The sequence below is a fragment of the Euprymna scolopes genome, chromosome 7, assembly GCF_053919585.1.
Source record: "Euprymna scolopes isolate OS-2025 chromosome 7, ASM5391958v1, whole genome shotgun sequence".
NCBI lineage: Eukaryota > Metazoa > Mollusca > Cephalopoda > Sepiida > Sepiolidae > Euprymna > Euprymna scolopes.
Genome location: NC_136488.1, coordinates 137,165,133 through 137,185,107, shown reverse-complemented (window position 1 = coordinate 137,185,107; position 19,975 = coordinate 137,165,133). Strand labels below are relative to the sequence as shown.

Genomic DNA, 19,975 nt, shown 5'->3' with positions numbered 1-19,975 from the left:
TTTCGTGTTTTTATTCAATTTAACATGTTTATTCAGCTCGAAAAGCATACAGTGTTTACCGATGTAAATTGGAAAATTCAAAATGGCGGCCGACTCTCTCTTTAACACGGTAAGTTCGGGAAAAGGTGTTATAAATAATAAACTAGACAAAATACTATTAAAAAACCACCGAATATATGTCAAGTTATGTCACGGTAACATATATTAAGCGAGTTTCTAACAGTATTTTGTCTAGTTTATTAATTATTACACCTTTTTCCGAACTTACCGTGTTAAAGAGAGTGTCGGCCGCCATTTTGAATTTTCCAATACATTGGTAAACACTGTATGCTTTTCGAGCTGAATAAACATTTTAAATTGAATAAAAACACGAAAATTATATCCAGTTTGGTAGAAAAGTAATTTATCTTGCCTTTGATAACATTTATTTGTTATATATTTGTTTTTTGACAACTTTTTCGAATCTGTGTAATACAAACCCCCCTAACGATGAGCAGAGGAAAGATTTGGGGATGGGAGTGATTCTATCACTACTAATCTCGATTTTAATTTTTTTAAGACATATTCATTTATTTTTATAATATCCAACAAAACTTAAAGAAAATCTGCGGAGAATTATCTGTTTTACGATTGTTGTAAAAATGGAATGGAAATTTCAATTTCGTTCTGTTTTAAATTCGGAACATTTTTACATTACGTCGTTCAGATTCGACATCTCAACTTTTATAGGTTTTCGGGCCTATTCCGAAAGCCGTTCTTAGCATGGGGAATTTGGGGTGTTTATTTATTGTAAGCATATCTGAAAACCTAGAAAAGTCGGCATTTCCAATGTGAACGGTGAGTTGAGTTGGGCTCATGTAAAAAAAAAAAAAAAAATACCAAAAAGGTATACCAAATTGTAATTAAAAATTAAATTATTTCGTATTTGTTAATAAAATTTTATTTTTTATATCAAAAATGGTGCTAATGCACTTATTGATCCGCGTTATTTTTTAAATCGTATGTCCACGTTTAAAGTTTTTTTTATTCAATTGTAAGGTTAAAGTACAGAATAGGTACAAAACACCCTCCCCTCCCCTCCCCATGTTAAGAATGGCTTTTTAAATAACGTTATTTCAGCACGGGTCACTCTCTGCATGAGTACCCAAAAAATATTTCGTTTTTTTTATGTAAAAAGTACGATTGTTAGTCTTTCGATTACTTTCGTTTTGGGGGCACAAAAAAAAGTTAATTTTTAGTTTACTGACTCCTCCGCATTCACCTCTAAATTGTCGGCTTTTATATATCGGTTTTCGGATACGCCGAGAACGAATATCGCATTTATTTTTTGCGCAACCACGTAGTTATCCATATTTGAAGACATTCAGTATCCAACGTAATCCTTATCATTTTTAATGGCGGACATTTTTTTTTTTCCAATAATGAAAAAACGCCAAAAAGAGAAGCTAAATATTATGCCACATGTAACTGGAATCCCCCCTCCTACCACTGGCATTGGCGCAAAAGAAAGTAAGGTTGGTAATCTTGAAGAAAGAGAGAATCTGTTTCCTCCGTTTGTCTGTCTGTCCACCCAGTTACGGAAGCAGAAAATGTATATAATGGCACTCTTGAAATAAAAATGTTTTTGTTATATTTTAATTTTAAACATTTTTTTTGTTTTGTTTTGTTTTTGCAAACATATTTTAAGTTTTATTTTTCCAAACATTTACGTTTTGTTGCTTGTTTATTTTCAAACATTTACGTTTTTTTTTTTTTTTTTTTTTTTTTTTTTTTTTCTCCAAGCATAAATTAAATGCTTTTGCTATATTTTTCTTTTTGAAAATCTGATCTAATGGTGCTTATGCACTTATTGTACCGCGCTATTTTTTTAATAGTAGTTTAAAGTAAGATTCAGGTTTTACAATATCCTTTTTCAAATATATATATAAATACTCGCAGAAAAGGTAAAATAAGTGCAGAAAAATTAAAAAAGTGTGGGGGGGGGGTCCATAAAAAAAAGATAAAAGAAAAAACGTTGATTTTTTTTGATTTTTTTATTTTTTTTTATTATAAGAGCGTAAAAAATACTCTCGGAAAAACGGTTGTACCCATAAATATGTTTAAAAGAAAAATATAGCAAAAACATTTCGTTTATGTATATTATTCCTTATTGGAATTTTTTTTTTTTTTTTTTTTTTTTAAGATGAGCAGTGTATGTTAGTTTTATTTTATTTCGTGATAGCTGAGAATGCAGTTAGGAGATTCGAAGTTCCTATCCGTCGCGGTTACCACCTGACGAAGGCCAGAGGAAGTTGGCCGAAACGTTGGGCACCAATAAAAAAAGATAAGATGAGACTAATAGTCCGAAATAAAATAAAACTAACATTTCGTTTATGCTTGCAAAAAAAAAAAAAAAAAAAAAAAAAAACGTAAATGTTTGAAAATAAACAAGCAACAAAACGTAAATGTTTGGAAAAATAAAACTTAAATATGTTTGCAAAAACAAAAAACGTAAATAAACTTAAAGTACTTTTAGAACAGGAAGAGGGATGCAACTTAAATATGTTTGCAAAAAAAAACAAAAAAAAACATGTTTAAAATTAAAATATAACAAAAACATTTATTTTTATTTCAAGGGTGCCATTATATACATTTTGTGCTTCCGTAACTGGGTGGACAACAGACAGTAACGCCACCTATAGTCAAACGGAGGAAACAGACTCTCTCTTCATGATTACCGTAAGGTTTATTGGAGGGGGTGTCCGGTGTGGTAAATCCAAGAAATCTTGAGCAAAAGGAAAGAACGTAAAGAAAATACCACAAATTAAAAAACGGTTATCATGACGCTCCGCACTTCTTTATTTACCTTGGAAGTGACGTCACACAAATCTTATAATACGGACGGCTACAATTGTAAAAATAATTTGTTTTATTTTTCTTTCATTTTCGGCTCCTTTTTTCTCCCGTTTGTTTTTGTTTTCTACAATTAATAAACCAGTTTACAAGTAAAAAATAATTTGTTTTACTTGTATAGTTTTTTAACAGGTGCTTATGATAAGCACTGCCACTGCTTATCATAAACTGCATAGCACTGCTTATGCAGTTTAATTAACCGTTTTAACATAAGTAACGTGCCGACATTAACCAAGCAGAACTGTTTATTATTTTACACCGCTTCCCACCAAATGTAAACAGGTAATTTTAAAGAATTTTCCGATGGTAGAAAGGAAGCCCCCCCACCCAAAAGTGGGTGATCATTTTACCGTAAATTAGTATAGAAAAGTGATCCCCCACTTTTTAAAACTAACATTTTTTCATATCTTGGAAACTACTCGTTTGCCGTGATTTTAAACGTTATTTTCGTTTTCAGCGACCCCGAAAACCGTTAAGTGTGGTAATTTTAAAGGAATTTTCGAGGGTGGAGTAATTCTTCATATTTACCTTTTTTTTTAATTGAATTGTTAGGTGAAAGTACAGAATAGTTACAATACACCCTCCCTTCCCCATGTTAAATAATAGGTTTCTAAATAATAGCGTTAAAAATAGCTCGGGGCGTAAAGTGCTGGGCAGGACTGCACTACTGCAGGAGTACCTATAGAAGGTAACGCCGGATCGGAAAAAGAGCTCAAAATGAAAATAAAATAAATTCTCCGCTCAAAATAAGAAATGGGAGAAAAAAAAAAGTTAAACGGGAGAAAAAAAAGGAGCTCAAAATGAAAGAAAAATAAAACATTATTTTTACAATTGTAGCCATCCGTATTATAAGATTTGTGTGACGTCACTTCCAAGGTAAATAAAGAAGTGTGGAGGAGCGTCAGGATAACCTAAAAAACAGTATTTAGAGTAATATTTATTAAAATAAATTAAAAAGTAAATATTATCTTTCGCTACTAATTTGTTTTTTTTTTTTTTTTTTTTTTTGATATTCGATGTTGCAGGCCACAAATATCCGTCGCAAATTTACGGTTTGCATGGTATTAACCCCTTTTAATTGATTTTAAAAAATTAAGTTTTCACGAGCTGTTTACAAAAGCATAGTTTATGTTTTTTCGTTCTTTTTTTTTGGGGGGGGGGTATTCAAATATAGAACTTGTGTACTTTAACAGGTGATTCATGGAAAAACAGTTAAACTGCAGAAGCAAGCACCTGTTAAAGTACACAAGTTCTGTATTTGAATACTCACTCCCCCCCCCAAAAAAAAAGAACGAAAAACTTAAAACATGCTTTTGTAAACAGCTCGTGAAAACTGACAGCAATATTTTTACTCTTAAATGAAGTGAAAACTTTATTTTATGAAAAATATTTCTTGTCATTTAAAATGTCCGCCATGTATTCATGCACCTTGTGAAACGTCAAGTGACTACGCGTGTGCGCGCATTTTAGTAAGAAATTGAAAAAAAAATTAGTATAATTAAGAAAGTGAAAAAAAAGATTGTCCATTTTTATATCGGGAAGCGGAAAAATATCTGGAAGGGTGGGTGTGGGTGGGGGTTCTCATTTCGGTATTGAAGCCGAAAAATGTTTTGGGGGCCACGTTTTGGCTCTTTAGGCTCCGTTTGGCGTTTTTTTTTTTTTTGTTTTGGCGTTTTTTTTCCTAAATGGGAAACAAGATGGCCGCCAGCAAAAACAATAGTGATTACGTTGGATACTGAAAGTCTTCAAATATGGATAACTGCGCATTTGCACAAAAAATGAATGCGATATTCGTTCTCATCGTATCCGAAAACCATAAAGTCGACAAATCAGAGGTGATTGCCGAGGGGTCGGTAAACTAAAAATACCAATAAGGTAATCATTTAAAAAGCCATTCTTAACATGGGGAGGGTGTTTTGTACTATTCTGTACTTTAACCTTACAAGTGAATAAAAAAGCAAAACTTTAATTAAACTTGGAAATACGATTTTAAAAAATAGCGCGGATCAGTAAGTGCATTAGCACCTCTTTTTTTCCCCCTGTGTTTGTTTTTTTTTGGGGGGGGGTATTTTTTGTTTGGCCTGTTGTCTTGTTTGGGGAGGGAGGCGGGGATAAAAATTTAAATTTGGGTTGAACTTTGTGATTTTCGGATTTTTTTTTTTTTTTTTTTTTTTTTTTTTTTTTTTTTTTATCGGATTTAACGGTTCGGGATGGGGGATATGGGCACAAGTTCCAAACATTTAAAAACATTATAAACACTTCAAACATTGTAGGAGGCACTTAAACCATAAAAAAAATCACCCTCTTTTTATTATTAAATTATTAGGTCAAAGTACAGAATAATTACTAAACTCCCACTTTCATGATAAGAATGGCTTTCTAAATAATGTTATAACATAAGTGCATAAGAACCAAAATGAAAAGGGGGTGTAAAAAAAAAATCTATACTCCTATAATTTTTTTTTCATATTAAAAATCCTTTTTTTTTTTTTCTATTTATTTAAAAAGAAAATACACCTTTTTTATATATGGATAGTGGAATTGCATTCATCTGCAAAAGATCTAGCTAATTTGCATATTCTTTTAAGCATTCATTTTAATTAATTCCCTATTAGTTTTTTTTTCGGTTTTCTTATGGGATGATCATCTTTAGTTAACTATTACGTGTAATTATATTCATGCAGATATTCTACATGATTTATACTTGCGTAAAAAGATCATAGTAAAAACAAATCTCTTTCTATATATTTTATGTATGTGTATATATATGTTTTAAAAATTTTGCCTACCAAACTCCTCTGTCAGTTTTTGGTCTCCAGACATGAAACTTAATATACAGGGTATTCAAACCCATACAAAACTTTATATTTTGGTTTTAGCTAGGGAAAATTGCAAAAGTGAAAATTAAAAAAAATAAATGAAATTTATCAGGTGAAGATCGAACGACAGTATTTCGAATATATATGCATAACGTAATAGCTGTTGATCCATCTTTTAATTTTTAGCCTTGCAGCAAACATGTCTTCAAAGCTCAAGCATTAACGTCAAAAGAAAAAGTAAATCGTAAGCTAAACGTTTTGGTTTCGATTCTCGGTGATGGCACATTGGTATTTTTTTATTTCTTAAATCATTACTATATATTGGGTTCAATATTATAATATCATTGCCTGAAAGTACTTCTTTTAAACTCCTCGGCCTAACGTTTACAGGGAACATGAACTGGAATAGATACATTGAGAGCATTGCCAAGGCTACTGCAAGAAAGGTGGGCTCTCTCTCTACCGTGCTAGAAAATTACCTACGCCTGAAAGTATCCTGTACCTCTATAAGGCCACCATTCACCCATGTACGGAGTACTGTTGTCACATTTGGGTTGGTGCATCTGCTGCTTGTCTCTCACTCCTGGACAGGGTTCAAAAGAGTCACCAACCTGATAGGTTCTGAACTGTCATCTAGGCTTCAGCCTCTGTCCCATCAATGAAATGTTGCATCTCTCTGCCTGTTCTAAAAGTACTTTAATGGTGAGTGCTCTGACGAACTGCAAGCACTTGTGCCTCCTTGACGTGACTACCCCCGACAAACCCAACAAGCAACTAAGTCCCACCCTTTTACATTAGAGATCCCTAGGTGTAAGAAATCCTTTTACTCCAATAGTTTCTTCCCCAGAACTGCAAGTCTTTGGAACTCCCTTCCGGGATTCTACTTTCCCAACTGAACCGATATGCAGAAGTTCAAGTGTAATGTGAACAAACATCTTGCTACTCCTCTCCCTTCATAATGCCCCCGCAAATTATGTCCACGATAGTAGCCCCCTACTTCAGAGTGACACTCTGCCTTGTTTTGGGTGAAAATTCAAATATATATATATAAAATAATAATAATAAATACGAAATCTTACAATTTATTCCTTTAATGCAGTTGACACAGTTCTTGACAGAATTCACTTTGCAACTGCAGGAATATTGATGAATGTCCATTAAAAGGTAAATGTCTCATTTCCAATATAGTATATACACGTGAAGTAATAGATAATAATAGAACCAGAACATGTGCTGAGGCCACAGTTTGTAGTTTTAAAAATAGATTTAATAATCATACAGCATCCTTTAAAACAGCACTAGCTAATAATAAAAAGAAAACATAATTAGCAAATTGGATTAGGGAATTTTAGAAAAAATATAATTGAATACAAATTGAAATGGTCGATACTAGGAAGTGCTAGTAAATACTCTCTGAACAAGTCTGGCTGATGTAACCTTTGCAATCTAGAATCTTATCTATATATAGAGTAAACTTTCTTAACAAACACCAGGAAGTAATTCAAAACTGTTTACATAGATCTAATTATATATTGTCTCGACTAAAACCTGATTAGAAGTATAAATTAAGTTAAATTAACTTACAAAGCATGAAAATTTAATTTTGATTTATAAAGATTAATATATCAATAAATAAAAAAATTAAAATTAACAAAGTAATAATTTTTAGTCTAGTAAATAAATCTAAAATAAATAAAATTGTTTTTAATAATAAATCTATAATATAAAGCTGTGTGTGTTTGGTCATGAATAGGCTCCTATATGGTTGACTATTTAAAAAAACTGATTACATGTAATGATAGATGTATCGAGACACAGGAATGGGTATGTTTGAACTGGCAGAACGGTGGTTCATTAAAATTGTGGGGTCTGCGTTCGCACCTGGTCCACAAAGTATGGAAATAAAAAATTTTAAAATTAGAAAAAAAAAAAATGTTTACAAGCGTTTTTGATATAGATGTACATAATAATACTTTGATAAGTATGTTTTAACTTAAATAGGGATGGTATAATAAAATTGTGGGGTCTGCGTTCGCGCCTGGCCTCCATGGAATGGAAATAGGGACAGACTTTAAAGACTTTTCATATCTATCTGCGTAAGTATACTTTGATAACCATGTTTCAGTTTGAAGAAATATGGTATAATAAAATTATGGGGTGTTCGCACCTGACCTCCATAGAATGGAAATATGTCACAAAGTTTAATAAGGTTTTTTAATATAGATCCACAGAATATTGTGATAAGTGTTTCAGTGTGAACAGGTATGGTATAATAAATTATGGGGTTTATCTATTTTATGTTTACTTTCATCATATTTTGCTTTGGTTTTGATACCCCCAAATTCGAAGCTATCTCTTTACAACCTTTCCTTTTCATAACTTGTCATACTTTCATAAATCAGAGTCCATTTTCTATAGGCTGTTTTTGAACCCAGTCAACGACGGGTACTTTTGCTAGTTAAATATAAAGTAAATGGAAATGGTATGAATTTTAGATGTGTTTTATTGACAAATTTCAAACTATCATAATATAAAGTAGTATTACATCCTCTAGCATTAATTTATAATTAGTTTAATTAATTGAAATAAGTAAGCAGTATATGATAGACGTAGATCCAAGAACATCTTGGCTTAGATATAACATGTTTAGCAGAATAGATTAGAAGAAAATATATTAGCATTAAAAGTTGATTTTTCTTTTTAGATAATTGTTATTTTATCAACTTTCATGATAAGAACTATATAAAAGATGCTTAAAACAGTTTGAATTCTGCAAATAACATCAGTAGTTCAAAAGTTATGAGAATTTTAAGTGCCAAAATTTAGGCTTTTCTATGGACATTTTTCTTTAGAAAAAGTGGACTAAATTGCGAACCTCAACATTTCAAGAAATTCGGTAATTTCGCCACCGTTTATTTATTTTTCAAGCTATTCTAATGAAACTTGGTATTCTTATGTAAAATTATGTGCTCTTTCTGATTATGTAGTCAAATCTGATGTATCTCTTTACCATAAGCCATGAATTATAAATTAAGATGTAAAAATTTCAATTTTTTTTTTTTTTTTTTTAACTGGCGCATGATATCATAGTGGGTGTCTATTTATGAACAAAACTAAGTATTATAGTGATATTTAAATATAGCTTTATTGAGAATAGGCATTTTCCTGCCTCCTCTCCAAAGGAGAGCTTAATCTGGGGTGTAGCCGTTGAATGCCTAAAGAGCATTCATGGCCGGTATTTACTACTCCCCTCAAAGAGAAAAAAATTGAGTAGATATGAATAAATCTCAGAAATAAATCAAAGAAAATTTTTCATATAGATTTTGGATTTCTGTAAAGGATGGAAATTCCCATAGTCAACCAGAACTTATGCATTTTGGGACCAGTCCAATTTTCAATTTTGTAAATCCTCTCTATCTGGCCCAAAATATACCCCTATTTTCTGAGATGCAACCATAAATCGTACTCTACATGAATTCTCGATGTTGCTTTCACAGTACCAGGAATCTTGTTAAACAACAACTATATATTCACTAGTTGATGGTAATTTTTGTCATTTCTGTTTGGTTGTTTTACTGAAAATTCAACTATGTAAACAAAGAAATAAAACCGTAATTTTTTACCTTGTTTCCACCTTAATATTTAAAAAGATTACTTTTATAGATGTTAGGGTATGCTGAAAACGAGTATCACATTTAAATTTCTGCAAAGAAGTAGTTTTCCGGATATTAAGCAATGTCATTTCTTATGTTATCCATCTTGATATCCGCAAACGCAACCCCGAGAAACTATGTGGAAACGTGCATACCAAGATGGCTACCAGCAATAACATAAGAAATGACATTGCTTAATATCCGGAAAGCTACTTATTTTCAGAAAATTTAAATGCAATATTCGTTTTCAGCATACCCGAAAACTTTAAAAGGTAGTCATTTTAAAGAAAAATGTTAAGGTGGAAACAAGGTAAAAATTTACAGAACTCATCACAATGAAATTCTTTATCGAACTGCCTAATTATTATTGTTGTTATTATTTAGATATCCTTAGTTACAAAAAAAAAAAACGGGTTTGTTTTGCAAATTCGAAAAAATGGTCTTCACAATGAGTTAAAAATAAAAAAAATTATGCAAAATACTATTAGAAACTTAACCATTCATTGTCGAGATTTCAAAGACATAAGATACCATGTGGCTGTTTTTCTTGTGTTTGTGTAACGCTTGACACTAATTTTCGAAATAAAAAAAAACATTTTACATTAACTAATTACACTAAAAAACTTATCCAACTAGGTAGAAGAGTAACTTATCTTGCCTTTGGTAATATTTGGGTGCTTATGCACTTATGTTACCGTGCTATTTTTTCAAATAGTATTTTCAAGTAAAATTCAAGTTTCACAATGTCTTCACAATATCGATTGTGAGGTGAAAGTACAAAATAGTTAACAAAACACCCTTCCCTCCCTATGTTAAGAATGGGTTTCTAAACGTTATTTCAGCATGGTTGCATAAGTGCGCAAGTATTTTTTTTTTTTTTTTTTTTTTTTTTTTTTTGACTAAAAAACACAATTTTACTTTAAGTACAAGTAAGTTATAAATGCAATGATAACAGAAACGCATGTACTTAGTACATTTTGTTTTTTAACGCTTTTAGTACATTGTGCATGTACATTGTGCTCAGAATAAAAAATGACTAGTCTACTAAAACGAAAGCAGAAAAACAGCTTTCTATTTTTAAGAGAATACTTTAGTCAGCTCAGCGCTGGTCAGTGCATTAGCGCTTAGCGAGCCGTTTTCCCTTTAAGCGGATTTGAGTTTCTATAAAAGATAACATTTTAAAGAAATTCCCGCACGATTAATAATTATCAAATATTTACATGTTATACATGAAAATAATTCTGAAACTACTATCTATATGAAAATGGATGATATATGCCGATTTATCTTATCAATTTTGAAATATTCTTTGTCAACTTTGCTCGCTCGTAACTTTGCTCCCTTTAAAATATTAAATCTATATATATATAAAAGCGAAAATGTATGTATGTGTGTTCGCTTTTTCTGTATGTCAACAAAAGGCTTTTTTTCAGAAGCGGTCGCTCGCTTCACAACTTTTTAAAACTTTTTATATCACATATAAATCGTAATATCTCACAGTTAACAACGAAGCTTGCCTGTCTATTTAATTTGCTTGATTTCGGGAAGATAAATATTCAACATTTGTCGCTCGCCGCATGTGGGTTAGTCTTTTTCCTATAACATCTTGGGGGGGGGGAAGCGTTCAGCAGTAAATGAAGGTATTATCCCGCAATCAAACCCGACCTCATTAACTCATTAAAACGGGCACCTGCTAAATCCAAGTAATTAAATTAGCATGTCGCGGTGGAGCAATGGTTAACGGCGCACATTTTTTTTTTTTTTTTTTTTCACACTTTAATTTACAACTTTGCGTCAACGGTTTGGATTCGATTCTCATACTTACTTTTTTTTTTTTTTACCCTCAACCCCCGGAGTTTCCACACACACCTACAAACACCCGGGCAATGCCGAGTACCCCTCGCTAATAATTTAATACAACAGAAAATTGAAAATAAGGGTTGTTTTTTTGTTTATTTTTTTAGTTGTGTATATATAAACATGTGATAGATTATAATCATTGATGTTATTTAGGTAAATATGGATATATTAATTATAAATAATGAATTTACTTTTAGTGACTTTATTTCTAAATTCGAAATGGCGTAATATAAGCAAACTATAAAGCATTTGCAACTTCTCTTCCAATTTTTCGATTTTTTAATCATGTCTAAACGCATTTTATTTATTTTTTGGTGGATTGATTGTAGCTATTTCTTCTGATGAGTTAAGGGCAAAATAGATTAACTGATTGATATAATAATTGATTGATTTTGTGCTATGAAACAGATACTGTCAAGAATTTTAAGTGTCAACTGAATTAAAGGAATAAATTGTAAGATGGTCATCATCATGAAGTTTGGAATATAGACTTTTGTCATTCATTCATTATATATATTACAATAGAAAAATGCGAGCATGAAAAGTAATATGATTGAGCTTAAACATGGAAAAGTAAAGGACTAGTTGTTACAACTGGAAAAGAAAAGGACAAGATATTCTAGTAAAAAATATAAATTTATAATTTAAAATATTGTAGCATTAAGAATTGATTATATAATGTTATAAATTGAATTTAAAAAAATTCTGAATGCTGCAACATTTTAAGTTATAAATTTATTATATTTTTTACTAGAATATCTTGTACTTTTCTTTTCCAATTTTAGTCTTTTACTTTTCCATGTTTAAGCTTAACCATATTACTTTTCATGCTCGCATTTTTCTATTGTAATCCATGATTTTTCCAGGCTTCTAGTAAATTCACTTGTTCTTTGTTTAATTTTAGACTTAGTTTTTTGCCCCCATAAACATAACATCTACATATGTAATAACAATGTACGACACTCGTCTGCTTTCAATAAAATCCCCCCCAATTATTTCCCCTTCATGCTTTCCTTTTCTGTTTTACTTGTTACTTCTCTTTTCGCGACAGCAGTTAATTAGTAGCAACAGCATTTGCTGAAGCGATGTGGTTATTATGGAAACCAGTCATAAAAAGCGTTGCTCACCTCCTTAAATATTTTTACTTTTTTGAACACCAGAAAATTTTGTTTTACTGAAAGAAAATTGAAAATTTGTTTTTCACAATATAGGTGAGAAGGTGATCTATAAACTGTAATAATTGTTTGAAATTTGGTCGAAAAATGAGTGAGCAGTAAAGCTATAAAGCAGTTATAAATAACTAAAACTGCCACTTAACCATATATTCAAACACTACTGTGCTTGAATGATATATATATATATATATATATATATATATATATATATATATATATATATAGAAGGTACCATGCTATTTGGGGTGGGGATTTTAATCGTGCTTTAAATGAATTTTATAGGAAATATGCGCACACTTGCATGTACAAAAATGGCAACCACTTATAACATAAGGAATTACATTGCTTAATATCCGGAAAACTTTGTCGAAATTTAAATGCGATATTCGTTTTCAGCATACTCGAAAACCTTCAAATGTCATGTTAAAAAGGGCGACTGTTAAGATGGAAAGTAAATAAAAATTTGCCCTTTTTTTTTTTTTTTTTTTTTTTTTTTTTTTTTTAATAGTATTTTCAAATTTTACGGTATCTTTCATTTATTAAATTGTTAGGTGAAAGAACAGAATAGTAACCCCCCCTCCGCATGTTAATAATGGGTTTCTAAATAATGACATTATTTCAGTGTGGTAACATACATGCATAAGTACTAAAAATTAATATACAATTAATGTTACCAAAGGCAACATAAGTTAATCTTTCTACCTGGGGAATTTTTCTTTGTGCTTTAATTTATTTTAACACATACAGTTACTTCAACAATAGTGTCGTTTTGTTACACCTATTTGGACTCAATAATCGCTCAAAAATCAAAAATTGAAAAAAGTACTAGTAGAATATGATTAGTGACGTTTATTGGATGAGTTTTGTTGGATTTCCAAATTTTTTGAGCGATTATTGATGGTCCAAATGATTTTAACAGAACATCTTTTCTTTTTTATATTCTAACGCAACAGACTTCACTCTATTTTTGTTTCGAAGTAAATAAATGCCTTAAAATAAATTAAAGCGCACAAAACAATTATCCAGGTCAGTAGAACTTGCCTTTTTGTAACACTTATTAGGTTACACGTATACGAGCGGTACCTCCTCCCTCTCCATATATTTTTATTTTAGTCTTTTTTCAGGAGATTATTATCGAATGTATCCAAATTTAACAGATTATCAGAAAAAAAAATGAAAAAGAAGTTAATATTTACATATTTGTAGGGGGTGCTCAATTTCTAATGCAAAGTTTTAGTAAATCGATCACCCATTTTAGAATCATGCAAATTTCGCGAATTTAACCTTTTTTTTTTGTTTTTAACTTTCGTTTGTAATTTACCCTTTTCCGAGTGTGTATATATATATATAACTTTCACAAGAAACCATCGTTTAGCAGAAAACACTATCAATAATTTCTTCCACTCTTTATCTGTGTCTAAATCTAAACGCAGATTCCGTGAACAAAGCTACTTTGCACGCCTATGGAATTATCTCCTGTTTTCCTGCTTTCCAGCTGACTACAATATGGTTGTCTTCAAGTCTAATGTAAACAAGTTTTTGATGAGCCGTTCCATATAAGTTAACAAAATTACTGAATTTCCATTACTAACGGTTACTATATTGTCCAATTGTCTACTGTACACTCTTTAACCCTTATCCTTGAGTGGCCTCTTGGCCTTGATAAGTGGTGATGCCTATGTAAAATATATATATATATATATATATATATATACTAGCAGGGAGCCCTGACGTTGCCAAGGATTGAATGATCAAGGAATATTTCACACTCCTATGTTTTTATTGTTTTCGAAATCCGTGAAATTGCCTGAGAGAAAGTTTCACATTTCTCCATGCAGTTACTTAGTCCAAAATATGTTATTCTACATTGCATTCTACAGAACCTATTGTTTCTTTTATAAAAACTTCTTTCCAGTTAACGAAAAAAAAAAACCAAGAAATTTACATGCAGTATTTGAACCTACAGACCACATCATGCAAAAAAAAACAAAAAAAAAAAAAAAAAAAAAAAACCCCGCTATCAATTACCCACAGTAGAATTTTCATGGCCCGTTGTTCTACCATTGTTGCTAAGCAACAACATGGAAAAAATGGCTTTACCGATGATAGATGAATTAAAATAAAGGTTTCGATTATAAATTATCAGTAATATTCTGAGACAAAATGTAACTAAGATAACTCCTAGACTTATACACTAAAGTAATGTAAATTTTAAAGAAAATCTGTTCAGTCGTTTCGGAGTCTATAAAAAACGAACACACACACACACACACACACACACACACTTGCATATATATATATATATATATATATATGTATATATATATATATATAGTAAGTCATAAAATATACATTTTATAACTTACTAACTAGCTCTACCTACGTATTGAGCACTTTTGAAGTAAATACTTAAAGTTTGCGCATAAATCTATACTTTTGTATATTAATTTTATGTGAGTAAATTAAGTAGTTATATATATATATATATATGGTATTAACCTTCATACCTTTTAAGTTTTGTCACTCGACATTTGCAAAGGTTTTGCCCAAACTTTTTTTTTTAATACACAATCTTCAAGTTTCATCATCCAACATTTACAAATTTTAAATTAACAAGAAAACTCTTTAGTATATTTACGTGTGTGCACATTTTCTAATACAATGAATCGATCCCCCATATTGGAACCACTCGACAAAATGTACACCCTTTTTACATAAAGAATTTTTTCATTGATCAGTAATTAATGGTCAATGTGCGAGAGAGTACAAACTAAAGACTTGCGTTTAAAAAGTTGATTTATTTTAAAGAATATTCGGGTCTGTATTTCGTACTGTTTTCACTGATCACCATGTTTGCTTTTGTGTTTGAACATTATTATTTAGGAAGTTAATTAGTCTCGCACTATCGGCCAAGCTCCAACCTCTGTACCATCGCTGCAATGTCCCATCCCTGTGCCTGTTTTCCAAGTACTTTAATGCAATGTGTTCTAAACTCCTAGCACTTGTGCCCCCTCGTCGTACATATCCTCGCACCCCAACTAACCCAATAAACAGAAAAATCCCACCTCTTCACTGTTAACGTCCCTAGATGCTGGAAAGTTTTCTACTCTAATAGTTTCTTCCTTTTAGACTGCTAGACTTTGGAATTCTATTCCTGTTTCCTGTTTCCCTGACTGTACTAACCTGCAGAAGTTTAAATGTAATGTGAACAAATATATCGCTGCTCGCTGACAGGTGATATTTATATTATAGATTGCAGACTATTATCCTCATTTTTTTTGTTGTTTCATGATGTTTTGGTCAACTATTCTTCTGGTCTTCGTCAGTTGGTAACCGCGATAGGATGGGGACTCTGAATCTCCTCGCTGCATTCTCAGCAATTACTGCCTTCCATAGTTGTTGTCGTCTTGCCACGTTTTGGCCAACTAAGCCTCCGGTGAGACGACAATAACTACAGAAGGTAGTAAATGCTGATCTGAGTTCCTCTCCCGTCGTGTTGACTACCTGACGAAGGCCAGAGGAATAGTTGGCTGAAACATTTGTGAAACAACAACGAAAATATGAGGATAATAGTTCACACTAAATGAATAAACAAATGAATAAATAAACAAATGAATAAATAAACAAATGAATAAATAAACAAATGAATAAATAAACAAATGAATAAATAAACAAATGAATAAATAAACAAATGAATGAATAAACAAATGAATGAATGAATAAATAAACAAATGAATAAATAAACAAATGAATGAATGAATAAACAAATGAATGAATAAATAAACAAATGAATGAATAAATAAACAAATGAATGAATAAATAGACAAATGAATGAATAAATAGACAAATGAATGAATAAATAGACAAATGAATGAATAGACAAATGAATGAATAGACAAATGAATGAATAAATAAACAAATGAATAAATAAACAAATGAATGAATAAATAAACAAATGAATGAATAAATAAACAAATGAATGAATAAATAAACAAATGAATGAATAAATAAACAAATGAATGAATAAATAAACAAATGAATGAATAAATAAACAAATGAATGAATAAATAAACAAATGAATGAATAAATAAACAAATGAATAAATAAACAAATGAATAAATAAACAAATGAATAAATAAACAAATGAATGAATAAATAAATAAAATGAATAAATAAATAAAATGAATAAATAAACAAATGAATAAATAAATAAACAAACAAATGAATAAATAAACAAATGAATAAATAAACAAATGAATAAATAAACAAATGAATAAATAAACAAATGAATAAATAAACAAATGAATAAATAAACAAATGAATAAATAAACAAATGAATAAATAAACAAATGAATGAATGAACAAATGAATGAATGAATAAATAAACAAATGAATAAATAAACAAATGAATGTATAAATAAACGAATGAATGTATAAATAGACAAATGAATGAATAAATAGACAAATGAATGAATAGACAAATGAATGAATAAATAAACAAATGAATAAATAAACAAATGAATAAATAAACAAATGAATGAATAAATAAACAAATGAATGAATAAACAAATGAATGAATAAATAGACAAATGAATGAATAAATAGACAAATGAATGAATAAATAGACAAATGAATGAATAAATAAACAAATGAATGAATGAATAAACAAATGAATGAATGAATAAACAAACAAATGAATGAATAAATAAACAAATGAATGAATAAACAAATGAATGAATAAATAAAATGAATGAATAAATAAAATGAATAAATAAATAAAATGAATAAATAAATAAACAAACAAATGAATAAATAAATAAACAAACAAATGAATAAATAAATAAACAAACAAATGAATGAATAAATAAATAAACAAACAAATGAATAAATAAACAAACAAACAAATGAATAAATAAACAAACAAACAAATGAATAAATAAACAAACAAACAAATGAATAAATAAACAAACAAACAAATGAATAAATAAACAAACAAACAAATGAATAAATAAACAAACAAACAAATGAATAAATAAACAAACAAACAAATGAATAAATAAACAAACAAATGAATAAATAAACAAATGAATGAATGAATAAATAAACGAATGAATAAATAAACAAACAAATAAATGAATGAATAAATAAACAAATGAATAAATAAACGAATGAATAAATAAACGAATGAATGAATAAATAAACGAATGAATGAATAAATAAACAAATGAATGAATAAATAAACAAATGAATGAATGAATAAACAAATGAATGAATGAATAAACAAATGAATGAATGAATAAACAAATGAATGAATAAATAGACAAATGAATGAATAAATAGACAAATGAATGAATAAATAGACAAATGAATGAATAAATAGACAAATGAATGAATAAATAGACAAATGAATGAATAAATAGACAAATGAATGAATAAATAGACAAATGAATGAATAAATAGACAAATGAATGAATAAATAGACAAATGAATGAATAAATAGACAAATGAATGAATAAATAGACAAATGAATGAATAAATAAACAAATGAATGAATAAATAAACAAATGAATGAATAAATAAACAAATGAATGAATAAATAAATAAAATGAATAAATAAATAAAATGAATAAATAAATAAAATGAATAAATAAATAAACAAACAAATGAATAAATAAATAAACAAACAAATGAATAAATAAACAAATGAACAAATGAATAAATAAACAAATGAATGAATGAATGAATAAACAAATAAATAAACAAATGAATAAATAAATAATACTCATCTCCATAAATATTCCAATTAATTAATTAAGATAAATACAAATGTTTATTAACTCACCACCTGGGTTAAATCTCTGTCCCAGGACGAGAATATTTCTGCCAATGCGCTCAGCATAGGGAATAAGTATTTTCTTTTATGCAGGTGACGAGGGTTTTGCTTGCTTCCATGGATTATCTCTAAGGTAGGATAGCATCCTCTTGCATTCCCCCACACGGGTTTTGACCTATATGGGGGAAGTGTGCTTTTGCCTCCCACTCTTTATAATAATAATTTTATTGAGCTATATAAAAAAAAATAATTTATTTAAAACAATTAAAATATAACATAATTTATTTTGAACTCGTTTATGTATATGGAACTTTTTTATACGTCTATTTACTGCAGACATTGTTACATATAACTGATTAATACTGTTGTAAGTATTAGTGCCTCTTAATTAATTTAATTAACCTAAAATAGAAAATACTTAACAAGTATAAATTATGTACAACAAGCAGGGAGACCCGACGTTGCCCATGATCGAACGATGATCGACGAATATGTCACACTCCTATATTTTTGTCATCGAAATCCGTGAAACTATCCAGAAGGGAGCTTCACATGCCCCTATGCAGTAACTTAATCCAAAATATGTTATTCTACATTGCACTCTAGAGAACCTACTGTTTCGTTTATAAAATTATTTTATATAAACTTCTTTCCGGTTAACGAAAGACAAACATTAAGAACTTTATGTGCGGGGTTTGAACCTACCGACCATGTCATGCAAAAAAAAAAAAAAAAAAAAAAAAAAAAAACATGTAAAATTTCAAGTCTTATAAAATTCTTTGCAGTTAATGAAAAAAAAAAATTAACTTTACATGCAGAGTTTGAACCTACAGACCACATCATGCAAAAAAAGAAACACTCTATCAACTTATCCACAGTAAAATTTTCACGGCCCATTGTTCTATCATTGTTGCTCAGTGACAAGGAAAAAATGGTTTTACTGATGATAAATTAAAATAACGGTTTCGATTATCGGTTATCCATAATTATTAACTAAGATCACTCCCAGACTTATACACTAAAGTTCTGTAAATTTTGAAGAAAATCTGTTCAGCCGATTCAGAGTCTATAAGGAACGAACTCGCATACACACAGTTGCATTTATATAATTGTAGAAATTACTAAATAAAATAAGCCCGAGTATTAATATACTCATTTATGAAATACACTGAATGTCAGGATGTGCAACATGCACAATGACAAAGAATGCAAATTTTTATTAATTCACCATCTGGGTGGAATCCCTTAGATAGGATGGGGATATTCTGCCAACGTTGGAATATGCTCAGCCTACGGAATAAATGTTCCGTACTATGCAAGCTAGGATGGTTTTTCTCACTTTCATGGCTTGTCTCGACCATCACTTTATATAAAAGCATATAAGATATCAACAGATACACACTGTAGAGTCAAAACAATGAAAAGAATATGCTGTTGTCATAGCCCTATTCATTGCATAAGATGAAGCTAAGTTGAGACCAACCACTGCCAAGGATTGTCCTTGTTTATTTTCATGGCAAAATCTAATTTAATTGGGAACTGAAGCCCATTAAATTGAATTGCAGAATCTGATGAAATAATAAGTATTCTGAGAAAGAATGTCAGTTCGCCTTTGGCCACACAAGTTAATATGACAGCTTCTATCACAGGAGGTTACATACGTTTAACACACAGTCTTGTTCGATTGCATAGTTGTGGAGCATCACGATTCTGGCGTAACATAATTGAGCATCTATTTTCAGC

The 19,975-nt window shown here is 29.8% G+C and overlaps 1 protein-coding gene across 2 annotated transcripts in view; it reads left to right on the top strand.

The window, feature by feature from the left end:
- The window catches only part of LOC145279987 (MFS-type transporter SLC18B1-like), a 140,806-nt gene that overhangs the window by 904 nt on the left and 119,927 nt on the right, over positions 1 to 19,975 (top strand). The window contains exon 1 of one of the 2 annotated variants that reach the window (XM_080131585.1): positions 4,669 to 4,767. The exons of the other annotated variant lie outside the window; for it this stretch is intronic. The gene's annotated coding sequence lies outside the window, so the exon portion shown is untranslated. Of the gene's footprint in view, positions 1 to 4,668; positions 4,768 to 19,975 lie in introns of those variants that run through there. 2 annotated transcript variants of the gene reach the window in all.